This window comes from Charadrius vociferus, unplaced genomic scaffold (genome assembly GCF_000708025.1).
Source record: "Charadrius vociferus isolate BGI_N301 unplaced genomic scaffold, ASM70802v2 scaffold549, whole genome shotgun sequence".
In the NCBI taxonomy this organism is placed as follows: domain Eukaryota; kingdom Metazoa; phylum Chordata; class Aves; order Charadriiformes; family Charadriidae; genus Charadrius; species Charadrius vociferus.
In genome coordinates, this window is record NW_009650103.1 from 3,384,457 (window position 1) to 3,396,829 (window position 12,373).

The 12,373-nt window shown below is 42.4% G+C and overlaps 1 protein-coding gene across 1 annotated transcript in view; it reads left to right on the plus strand.

Annotated features, from left to right (window-relative positions):
• Window positions 1–12,373, plus strand: part of DAB2IP (DAB2 interacting protein) — a 138,916-nt gene that overhangs the window by 10,672 nt on the left and 115,871 nt on the right. The gene's annotated exons all lie outside the window — the stretch shown is intronic.

Below are 12,373 nucleotides of genomic sequence, written 5' to 3' on the forward strand. Positions count from 1 at the left end.
GTAGTACAAGGAAAGGTGGAGCCCAGGTCTGCGTTCACCTGGTTTATGCAGATGGTGCAGGAGTGGGTGGAATCTAGGATTAGGTTTTCTTTCTACACTAGTTTTACTCAGCAGTTGATTATCTGCTTTGATACTGAGGGCAGAGATGACCGTGTCTTTAGTCGTACTTGGGAAGCAGGGATGTGGTGTGGAGCAAGATGGGAACTCGGCGTGTCTGAGCGATGCTGCCCCATCCCTACGTGCGTCAGCTCCCGAGCACTGCGCTGCCCTTCAGGAGAACAGAGTTGAAAAGGTGTCCATACACCTCGCTTGGGGTTTTATACCTCCCTGTCAAATCTAGATTTTTTTTTCACGATTTACAAATAGTACTTCAAGTTTTGCTAACATTAGGAGGCAGAGGACGATACCTTAATAGGGAACAAGTTGCACAACTGGTGTGGCGGCAGGCTGTAACGGAGGGCCAGCGCCGGCCATGACTGCCTCTGGGCGTCAGACCTACTCCCAATGCAGCCTTTCTTCATAATTAGCAAGTGAGTCAAAAACAGTTAAGGAACAAATGAACGAGACTTAAATCTGCCTGATAGAATTGAAATTTCCTGCTGGGTGACAAAATTCTGCTTTAAAGATAGTAAATCTGCTGCTGATAATTAGGCAAGAAGAATGACTGCTATGGCCCCAAAATAGGATCTGCCACTTACAATGTCTGTCTTATTATTTTGCAGAGGGATAAAACAGCAATGAACTTAGTTTTTGCCTCCAATTCCTGAAGGATATTTTTTTTGCTTTGTATCTTTGGCAGGCTTTCAGTTGAGTGTCCTAGGAAACGTAATTGTCAGCTGTGTAGTTTATTGCTGCCTCACACCACATTCTTCGCCACCTTAACCCAAAGATCAGACACAAGGTACAAGCTTAGGAGGAAAAGAAAAGCAGGAAAGGTGGAGAAGAACAGCAGGGAGTAGTCTTGCGTTGTTTTTCATTTCAATTTAAATTGATGATTGAATATTCAGGATTTGATCTGAAACGGAAAAATTGTTGGGTCCTTTTCATTTTTATCGTGTGTGGAGGGGGCAGGGAGAGACCTCACTGCCCATCTCTGTGTGGACGTGTGCACATTTCCAGCCTTCAGTTTCTATTTTAATTAGGAGGGGACTTTGAGATTTTTGAGAACTGTTTTATGGATTTATAAAACCACCTAAAGTTCTTGATTTTTTTGTTGTATAATTTCAAGTAGAAAGATTCCTTCTACCCCATCCTAAGGATTATTGCCCGTTACAGTCCTAAGCTTTCTTAATCAAAAAATTGACTGATCTATGTGTCATGAAGGACAGAAAACATCCTGAAAGCAAGGCTGGTATACTCCTCTAAGTGTGATATGTGTGTTATTTTTATCCCTTGATGATAATTTTTCTCCTTTTTTTTTTCAAAGCTGTAAGCAGAAGGTGAATCAAATTGAAAGAATAATTTTCATAAATTTTGAGGTTAGGACAAATGAGCTTCATCTTAAGTATTTTCACAATGTCTGGAAATTAAGTTGTCTAGAAAGGTAGATAGGGAAAAATGCAAGACTGATGTATTATCTGAATTATAGTAGGCATTCACCGCACCTTTACAAAAGTTAACATTTTTGTTTGATTGCAGCTGTAATTATTGCTGAATACAAATGTTCCAATTTAAGCTTCAGAAATGTGGTGAAAGTCTTTGGAGCCAAGAGCATCTGCCTGAAACATGAGTTTCATATTTGAATGAGTAACTTTTACTGCAAAATTACACAATGAATCCCGACATTCAAAGGATAATAATAATTTTTTATTCTAAACATATCATCTACCAACTGCTTTTTAAAATTTATTGGCCTAGCAGCTGCTTTTGGAGAAAATGTGTTATTAAAAGCGCACAAGATTTGTCAATGAAAATGCAGCGACTTGATGTTGATACCCTTCTGTAGACTTAGAGTTGGTCATCAATATTGTGGAAAATGGGGTTATTTCTTGCAGTATTTGCTCTGCTCTGAAGATTTCAGATGGAAGTGAGTAGGAAGACGCCTGATGACTAGATACAACGTGACATCCGCACGCTGCTCCAAGGCCATAAATCAATGGAGGGAAAGCGCGTATAAAACACACTCATGAAAGAGTTTACTCTGTATCATATAGCAAAAGTGGACTTTAAAAGAGAACATTAATGTAAACAGATTTATGGAGATGGTTTTCTCATCTCCCCTGTGTGTTTATGGCTCATCTTGCAGAGCTGTGATACGCGTTTTAACACGAGGCAATGTATTTGAGTGGTCAGACTGCTGCTATAGGAATGAAGCATTCCTGAGAAGCAATCCTGGCTTTGCAGCTTATCTGCTGTATAGTCAGCGTAGTGAACCGCTTAGACACCTCTACCTTCCAACTGGTTTCCTCTCTGACCTGCCAAAGAACCTATTTCGACAGTATTTCCTACCTGCCATCCCCCTCTACCTGCGCTCCCTCATTTCTCCCCTTCTCCGACAGTAAGCTTGTTGGAGATGGATCTTCCTACAGACTGTCTTTTAAGAGGCATATTCTCATTTCTGATATTGTAAAAGAACTACATTACTCTGCTTTATACGAAAAGATACCTTTTTTCCTGAACTCCAAGGGCAGATTGATTTATCCCGGCTGTTCATCTGCAGATTATGTACCTGGTATAAATGTACTGAGCCCAATCTTCGTTTACGCACTGGAGCTGAAGTTCTGCCCCACAGTAACAGTCCCAAAGTGCAGCTCTTGAAAGCTCCTGGACTTCTTAGACCACGGCAAAAGCACCAAGGGACTGTGGATCAGGATGTCTGTGGCTATAAGCCGTGCATTGACTTACTTATCACAGCAAGCTTTCTGTAGTGAGATGCCAGTACCTTGTGCACAGGCTGGAAGCTGTAAGAACCTGCAGGTGTTTTCACTTGGATGCCTTCTGTAAAAAGTCTGAGTGAGAGAAACCATCAATCTTTGCAGAGTTTGGTTGTTTTTCATGCCTGAATGGGATCACCGAGCGTCCACATATATATTGCTACCATGTCCTATAAATTCTTCACTTTATCTTCAGTTAAATCACAACTACATTTAAAAAACAGGATGAATGTAATGACTTACAGCTGATATCAAGTGTTTAAGTCATTATTATGCTACAAAAGCTATTGTGAAAGTTTAAATTTGTAGGAGTGTGAATAATTTTCTTTCAGCTGGGGATTATCCCTTTTAATCTAAAAGGCACTCATTCTCTCGATATCTGGGGTTTCAAAAATAGTTGCCTGATTGGAATCTCTTGCTCTGTGTTGTAAAATAAATCTGCTGCGTGTACAGTGCACGGGAGACTGTAAATGGGAAACGTATTACATTTATTGAAAGTCAAATACTTAAAACTATATCATAAACAATTGAAGTCTCTGAACTCATAGGATGTGTTTTCAAAGTGTTGTGTAATGGTTTAGCCGGGTATCCCCTGGGTTTGGAATTTTTGTCTGAAGTCACAAACTCATGAGTCTAATCCAATGGGAATGGTTCTTTAAAAAAAAAAAGGCGTAGAAAATTGTTGTGGGATTTCTTGGGAGTCTAGGAATTACTTTTCTACCTGTGGCCTTCTGTCTTGCATTGGGCGTTTGCTGAAAAACTGGAGTTTTCCCCCAGCAATACGTTGGATGCCAGGTCTGCAGTAGCTATGCTTTTTGAGAAGCCGTGTCGGGAGTAATTGTGGGCATATCTGCCATTCCACCAGTAACACTGGGCATTTTTTGAATGCAAACAAAGTATTTGCACAGCTCAAACAGGCGCACGTGTAAGGTTTTACAGATGCATAGTGCCTGCAGGCTCCTTTCAGAGGTCCACGATCTGAACTGCAGGAACAAGAGTGTACATCAGAAAGAAGCCATTAAAATACTATCTTGGGAATTATTTGAATGGAGCGCGGTATAGCCGTGACAGCCAGCCATCCTGGAGGGCTTTCCAGAGCCAAGATTCAGTTGGTTTAACATGCAGGCAATTACCTGCAGTGAAACAAATTATAATAAACATCTAAGCTTTGAGTTTTTAGGAAAAAAAAAAAATCACTCTGTAAGCCTCAACTGGGGGAGAGAGCATGTTTTGGTGGTGATACTTTGAGGAGGGAGAATTCTTCTCTAGCAGAAGGATTCTGGGCTTCCCCATATTACATGATAAAGGGAAATGGAGTCTTAACGACCCCTGGCATATTGTTAAATGTTTTGGGTATTCCTCTCTCTTCCCTGGCTGTATGAAACTCAGTCTCCAAAGCTGCAAATAAGATCAGCTCGCTTTACCCATTAAGGTTAAATGCCTTACTTTTCCTTTTCATAACTACAGTAAGAATGGCTCTCTCCTAGTGGCCGTAGATTTGGGATGTTTTCTCAAATTTTCCTTGGTGAACCTTACTGTGACTGGATTAGTTTGTTTCTTAAAACCTCACTTGGAGAAATGTCTATCTTTTTATGTTACTTGATTTTATTCTTTGCAGTAACAAGTCCCAGAATATGGATAAAGTGATGCATTTTGTTTGCTTTCTAAATGACTGCCATAATGACATCAGAAAGCAGGCTTCATGTACAGTGGGGATCCTTTTTTTTTCATTTAGACACTGCTGGGATCTTCAGGGACTGTCAGAAGGCACTTTCCTTAGTCCTGAGGTTGTCAGGACATAGTTTTTCCTCTGCTGCAATTACAACCTGCCATGGTTGTTGCCAGCACTTGGTTTCGACTTCTCTTCAGCAGTGACAGCTTTGTTCTAGGGGACCACAGAGGCTGAAGAACCTAATTTGAGCACAGTTCTCTAAGGAGAGAGACAACAGAGGAAAGCAAAGCTCACAGTCTCTTTTCTTGCATTCCAAGGAGAAACAGAGTCCTGGGATGGCTACAGCAAGCCCAGTTCCAGGAGCTGGAAAACAGCTCCTGCGAGGTGTTACTGGTCTAACTTCTGCTCGCCTCTGTGGAGCTGGCGCTGCCCAGGAGGGGCTCTGCGTCTGTCAGGATCGTTCTTACTATAGAACAGACAAAGAAGTTTTGTGAACAGTTTGTCCTCTGGGATGACTGACTCCGTTATGTTAAATAATAAAACTGTTTCACCCCATTGAAATTCTTTCCCAGGTGACATCCTTGCTCGGCTTCACCTAGGTTTTTTTCTAGTCTCTCCTCTCTCTGGGTAAATAACTGTTTTTGTTCTTCAAGGTTACTTGCATTCTACCTGTATCTCTGTTTCTGCATCATTCATCCCTGATCGCTCAATTACCCTTCTCCTGCCTTCCTAAGGAATATTTATCTGTCTTGTTCGGATATGAAATGTTGACAGTATGATAATTACGGAACCGTGAACAAATAATCCAAAGTAGTGTGGTCTTGTTTTAATAGGAGAACAAAAGAATCCAAATCGAAGAATTGGGTGATCCCTGAATAACAATGGCTTTTGAATTGCAGTCGTTTTCTAGATTCTTCCCAGTTGTATTCTTTCATTGGGACCCTATTACCGTCCCGCCTGTTCCATGTGCGTGTTACACACAAGTCATCAGCGCTGGTTGGAGAGTGCAGGCAGAGACTGCCGCGTTTTCTGTTACTTTACCGCAAGGCTTTGGCTTGCCTGAAGTTTTCTGATAGTTCTCTTGGTCGGGGCGTAAGGGTGTGTGCTGGCTGAGGGCGACTGTTTCAGAGAGGAGCCTTTCCCTAGTAGAAAAGAGCAGAAAAGGAAGAGAGTGAAATTCTGCAAAGGAACATTTAGCAGAATATCAGGAAAAATGTCCTGAGAGATGCGCGGCACTGAGAGCTGCCAGTCTGTGTAATTCTTTCTCCAGGGTAGCGGGAGAAGACCCTGTGACCGAGACATTTTCAACAAGATAGGTAAAATCTTTACAAAAATAGAGCTTAAGCAGCAATCCTTTATTGGGCAGAGGTGGAAAAAGGATGAGATGTTATGTGTTGAAGCTATTGCTTCTTCTAGCTGTGATTTGCTGATATTTGCACGTATTAGATTTGCCATATTCATAATTAACCCTCGGTGCCTCTCATTTGACGTAATTCCAGTTTTCATGACCTAGACAGACCCACACTCTCCCTCTGGTGACCTGTGGGACTTCAGCGCATCTTCATCTGATTTTTCAAATGGACTGAACTGAGTGTTTCCAATGACACTGCAAATTTGATTAATCTTTTGCCATAGAAGGGCAGTGTTGCTAAGCAGCACTTACCAACATGAGCTGTTTCTCACGTTCCGGGACTGCTTTATGGCCTGGCTCACAGACATACCCTCTCGTGCGTTTAAGTACTGTATCTCTCTGTTTATTCTCTAACTCTGGATGCCAGAGCACAAGTCTGACCACAGTCTGTGGAGCGGTAGGGTTTGAGTTTTTGTTGCCCTCTGTCACTGGACATGCAATGTTTTTGCAGCTGTTTTTTCATTCTTTGGGGTTTTATCCTAATTCCAAGACAATTGTGTCTCAGAGGGGCTTTCCTTATCCCTCTAGAATAATTTTTTAAGGTATCGTCAGTCAGTGCAAGTTGGTGGTTCATGGATGGATGTTACTTGCTCTTACTCTCAGACGTTCCTTATTTCACCTCATCTGTGGGTTTCTTTAGGGGCTCACCGGGGAATGGTCCTGAGATTTATGAAAAAAAACTGAGAAAGAGAAACTGAAGGACTTTTCACCCACTTGAGCAAAGTCACACGTTCAGCCTCCTCTAAACAGGAGTAATACACGTTAATCTATGTGTGCGTTCCTAGGTCCAGAGGTCATAAACTATTTTGGTTTTCCTTTGAAGTTCACATCTTTCATGCTCTGCAGACTTTTGTAAGCTATTGCTCTCCTTTGCCCTTTCCCTGGGCTTGCGTATTAGGCAAGTCTTACTGATTGGAGCGAGCTGGGTTTTGTCATGTAAACAGAATTTGGGTTTGTTGGTTGATAAACTTGCAAGAATATAACTTGCCAAGGTTAACACGGCAAGGATTCTCGTAAGTTTGGGGATGTCTTCAACTTCAGCTGACACTCTGGCTGACAGTCTCCTGACAGCCTACCGCATCCCTAAGTTCAAACCGCATCCTATGCAAGCGTCGCGGGTGCTGGAAATGCGCTCTTCGGGGAAGGGGGCTCCATAGGGGCTGCCTGTTCGGTCACCTCGCGAATAGAGCCCTTTATCACATCTGACAGGAGGAGAACCGGATGACAGGAAAACTACTTAAAACTTACGAGTTCAAATCAAAAGAGCTGACAGTAATAAATTATATATGAAGTGTTTGAAAGGATACCTATACTTACAGGCACGTGCCTCTATACACTGAACAAAGGAAAAAACATGTGATCCGTAAAGGTCAGTGCTATACGTGAAATTCCCTTCCTTTCTTGTATCAATGCCAGGAGACCACTCGGTGGATTGCTTCTGTTCCTGGGCTTCCGAGAGACACCTAAGATGCCTAAACTCACCCTCAGCAGTTTTTTTGGTCTGTGCACTTCCTACTGCAGTTTAATGCAGTCGTGTTCTACGAAGAGAATAGTAGAGATGTGCATTTAGGTGTCTTCGTCTGGTAATAAACAGTATCAAATGCTGCCCAAGAAAAGTTTCTATTTTATTTTGAAAGCTAGGGCGAACATTGGTAATTGTAGAAACAGGTAAACTCATTTTTTTTATACATTTATGGCTACAATAGGATGCTTAGCATTGGCAGGGCTTTACTTGGTTCACAGATAAAAATATTAATTATCCATTCACTTAAGCCTCGGTGAAAGGGTATTTCCATGTAGTGTGGAAAAGCAGCATAGATGCTGTGGAAGAGCAGAAAAAAAAAGCTAATTCCAGAATTCAAGAAGTCTAGTATAAAAAAAAAAATGATTCTAAAGCCCAGAATAAGGACAGGTCTGGTAGAAAATATTTACTCCCAATTTTATACCTATAAGCTTATCCCTGATATACTAGAAAAAACGGACATCCGATATGAAATACTGCATTAAACCTTTATACTCGCAGCAAGTACTTATTTACGGCAGTTTCATTATTATGAGTAGTGAAAAAATTTCTGATGTCCTCTCAAGTCCTCTATAGTTGAGATTTGCTTGAACTGAAACAAAAAGATAGAAGAACTATGAAAATCACCCCATCCGTTCACTAGTTCCTGTGATACGTCTTTATAGTGTTTATTGTGTGTGGTCTGTGGGTAAGAGCATGAACCAGGACTTCTGTCTCTTCCTTCAGTGTTCCTGTTCCCCCAGTGCTCTCCCAGTCCCCGTGGCTCAAACCCTCCCCACGCTCTTCACTCTGGTTGCCCAGCCCCGCTCCCTGTTTTCCATTCCTGTTGTGCTGAGAAAATACTGAGAGCTGCCAGGACTCCTCCAAAGAAAGCTGCTTTTGATGCATCCAGCTTGATTTATCGATATATTATTTTTAAGTTTCACATATATTGTGTTTCCATGGTGCTGAATTTTACCTTTAAAACTGTATCATGTGGGTTCACTGCGAATGAACATTAATGGTGTGGGTGTCAGTTCCAGACTTGCATCATTACTTTATGCTTAATAAAACAGGAGCTCAAGACTTTGCTGTCTTTAATTTTCTACTCAGTTTTGCACCCCTCCCTTTTTCTCTCTTCTTTGCAGTTTTCTTATTGTTGGCTGAGGGTGTGTGGAAGTGCGCAGCCATTCAGTTCTGATGGGTTTGCACATAGGCTTTAAAAGTATTAAAAATATTCAAACGTTGTAAAAGAATACAGGATTATTTCCAGGTTCTACAGTAATTGGAAATGCCAAAATTGATAAGCAGGAACAATCAAAACGAGAGCCCCACCTTCCTCCATCTGCAGCAAGATGAGGGCATCAGATTTTGCGTCTGCCCAAATATGTAAGAAAAAACAGCCCAAATCGCAGCAGACTTAATTGTCCTGTTTTGAATTGTGCCCGTCCCGTTTTAGCTCGAGTAGCAGCGGTTGCGATTAAACCATTCCTCAAAAGGATTTGTTTTGGTTTTTTTCTGCCTTCGTTCTTTGTGTCTTATTATAACTTCAGTCAGCTCTTCTGATTAGAGCAATTGTATTCCAGACTTGAGGATGTCAGAGTCAAAACTGCAGAAACAAAACAAGCAAAGCAAGGCCCTTGCACTTAAAAAACTTAAATGACTGCGCAGTGCGAGCTCTGTGTGTCTTTCCCTTGCTAGGCTAGCTGAGTTGTGTGCCACGCTCCGCTGGGGGCTTTGATGGGGGCAAATTTCCATACAGCTGTGCCGGTCTGCATGGTACTGTACGCTTGAGCAGAATGGTTGTCTACTCTAAAGACCCTAAAATATCTCCTCTTTCGCAGAAGATAGGCTGTGCAAGGGATGAATTTATATAGTTAGTACCTCTGCTTACATTTTAAAGGGTATTTCATGATTTACTTTACATCCACTGCCTAAAAGGAAGTTAGAAGTAGCCTAAGTTTTGCTGCATTATATTGCAGCAGAACTTGAAAAGTCCTTTGGGCTAAACAAAGGCAAATCTGTGCTAAATGAAGCAGAAGGTTATTCTCATTTGTGCAAATTTTGCACTAGTTCTGAATGAGCCAACGTGTCTACACCTCGCAATGGGGCACAGGAGAAGAAGACGACATGGTGCGAGCCGTGCAGCCACTCTGCCTCCTGGTGAACCGCACGAGGAGTGCCCCGACCCCGTGCGGACACGGTGTCTGCGCCGGGCTGAGTCCAGGCTCAAGTGAGGACCCTCAGCACTACAGGTTGTGGCATCTCATGGTTTTCTGCTGTGGGAAATTCTGAAGGGATTCTTGGGCTCTGCAGATTTCTTTTTATTGTCATTTCATACAGTCTATTAACTTCTTCTGAATGAAACCTTCCTGAGTTAGTAGTTCAATCTTCTCTAAGATATTTTTACTGGTGGTAAGTGCTGCCCACACATAGGAAGACACAATTCTGCCCTAGACATCTCTCAACATAAACTTAAAAGCATCTAAAGAGCATGTAATATAAAGGGCGATACTTTAATTGCTAGAACTCACAAGAATGCAGCAAGGCTAGAGCAGTAGGCAACGCTCGTAGGGTAGGATTAGCCTCATTTGCCTGGAGATCAGAATCAAATGTTGTTTAAAGTCATAAATGAAGAAGAAATGGATGATGTTGTTATGATCTCACCAGGAAAGCACGGCGGTCACACCCCAGGTTGGATTCTTTCTCTCTTGTATTTGTGGAGATCAACTTTGTCTTTTTTTCTTACCCCATCTAAAAATTACAGAAGGTAGTAATTCACACATTCGACTTTCTGATCTCTGGCACGCACGATGGAGGTGCAAAGTATTGCTATAGCAGCATAATTTATCAACATTAAAATCTCTGCCATATCATTCTCCCAAGGAAGCTAGCAAGGAGAACTGAAAATGGCACAGTGTGATCTCCTTCTGGTGGCAATGACTGCGAACACAATGGGCAACAGAAGGAAAGTAATGTCTTAGTGCAACCCTAAATTCTAATTTCCAAATCCTGCACGAATCATCTAACAGTTGTTGAGATGTGAAATACAAGGTACTGAAAGAGAGCTGTGATCATTTGCTGCAGAAAGTATTTGGTTTTGTGCTTATCAGTTCCCTGTCCAGAGTTCAGAGCTGTTACTGGATTGGAAGAAGCGGCTTGATAATATGCTGACATATTTGTGGCTGGGCTGGTAGTGATAAAGCAAGTCCAGTCTCTTGCTTCTGGGCAAAAACTGCTCACCAGTGATGTTTAGGGAAATACCGCATGATTGGCCGGTTGCGTATTTTTGATCTTTTCCTTCACAGCAAATATTGGCTAGTCTCCGTAGTAGGCAACCAGTGGCCTTGTCTAGCCAGAAGAACAAGAGCATGAAGAGTTGATACCATGAGTATGAGGCTGATATCACGTTGATATCATGAGTACGGGGCCGGCTAAGGTCTGAGTACCGAGGGAAATATCTCAGCAATGTTCTAGATAATGCAAATCCTCAAATGTGCTGGTTCATAGTCATGTTCCTCTATACTATAAAAAATTCTCTAAAGGTATTTCTCACCGACAAAACCCTTTTGAAAAGGCCTTTGTTATCTTACGCGTTGGCTTTGTGTAAGATGGCAAAGCGTATAACCCGATGGCTTGTGTTATGTACATCATCCTATTTCAATCATGCAAATAGTTCCTGGAGAAATATTGAGTTCACATGAATGCATGTTACATACCTCATTTGTAAGTAAAGTGGCACTTAATAAAGGTGAAACACCTTTGGTTATCTACATGTTTCAAATTCTTGATGCACTTACAAACAGGAAAGTCACTTCCATAACAAGAGCCGCACGGACTGCCCCGGGAAATTTTGCAACCTGAGAAAGACATAATGTGACCCATGAATACCCTAGGTGGGGAAGGAGTGTTTCAATAGCAGAAACAAATGACAGGCTAGATGTAAGTTAGACTGTGATTATCTTCCTGCAAGACACATAAAGGGTATTAATTTATAAAAGGGAGCTGCTAAGGGCTACATGACCTGTATCCATTCCTTAAGGTTGACTGGAGAAACTACTGAGACTCATGCTGGGAGCGGAGGAGAGCTCTGAGGGTACCTCGGGGCTGCTGGCATAGTACCCAGTGCAAACCATACCCGTTCTTCTCGCATTTCTTTCCTTGTGCATGTCGAAATCCGTGCTTGGGCCGGTGGATATCTTACCCCCTTTCCCAGGAACAGGGCAGGGAAGCGGCGTGTGCAGAACCTAAGGTTGTGCAGGGATTTGCCGAGTTGTTTATATCTAACTAAATGATTTCTTTGGTGTGACAGTGTGTAAAAGGGACACTTATTTAGGTTTCACCCCAAAATCCCGGTTTCTCTTTAAAATGCTCCCTCACTTCCTCTGCTTGACCCACTAAGACTATTCTCATACGCTGTAAATGCTGGACACCACAGTAGTATTATACTTTTATTGCCTTATTTAGCCAAGAGATTAAATGTAATGTTCAGATTATGTAGAACATTAACTCCTAACAATAAGCAAATAACACATTAGAAGCTTTGCTATTAAAACGTTTAGTGCTGGCTTTGCTGTGGAGCACTACAGGAGCCGTGACTTATGTTCCACGAGGGAGGAGGCAAGCGGAGAAGAAGGCGCTGCACGTTCAGTGCACGGGGCTCCTTCTTCGGGAAAGGTAGTGCCTATAGCCGCCGAGGCCATATGCTGTGTCTGTGCATGCTTTGGAGGGGATTTGTGCATGTAGCTAAGACACCTGAGTCCAATTCTGCCAGCCATGGCTGAAAATCTGGGGGTGTTCCATCAGGTAATGAAGTTCTCGCCTGTCTCCCGGTGGCCGGTGAGCGGGGGCCGGCGTGGACCCGTGCCGGCGAGCTCAGGGCTACCAGCCCGGCCAGGCTGGGCCAGCCGGAGCCC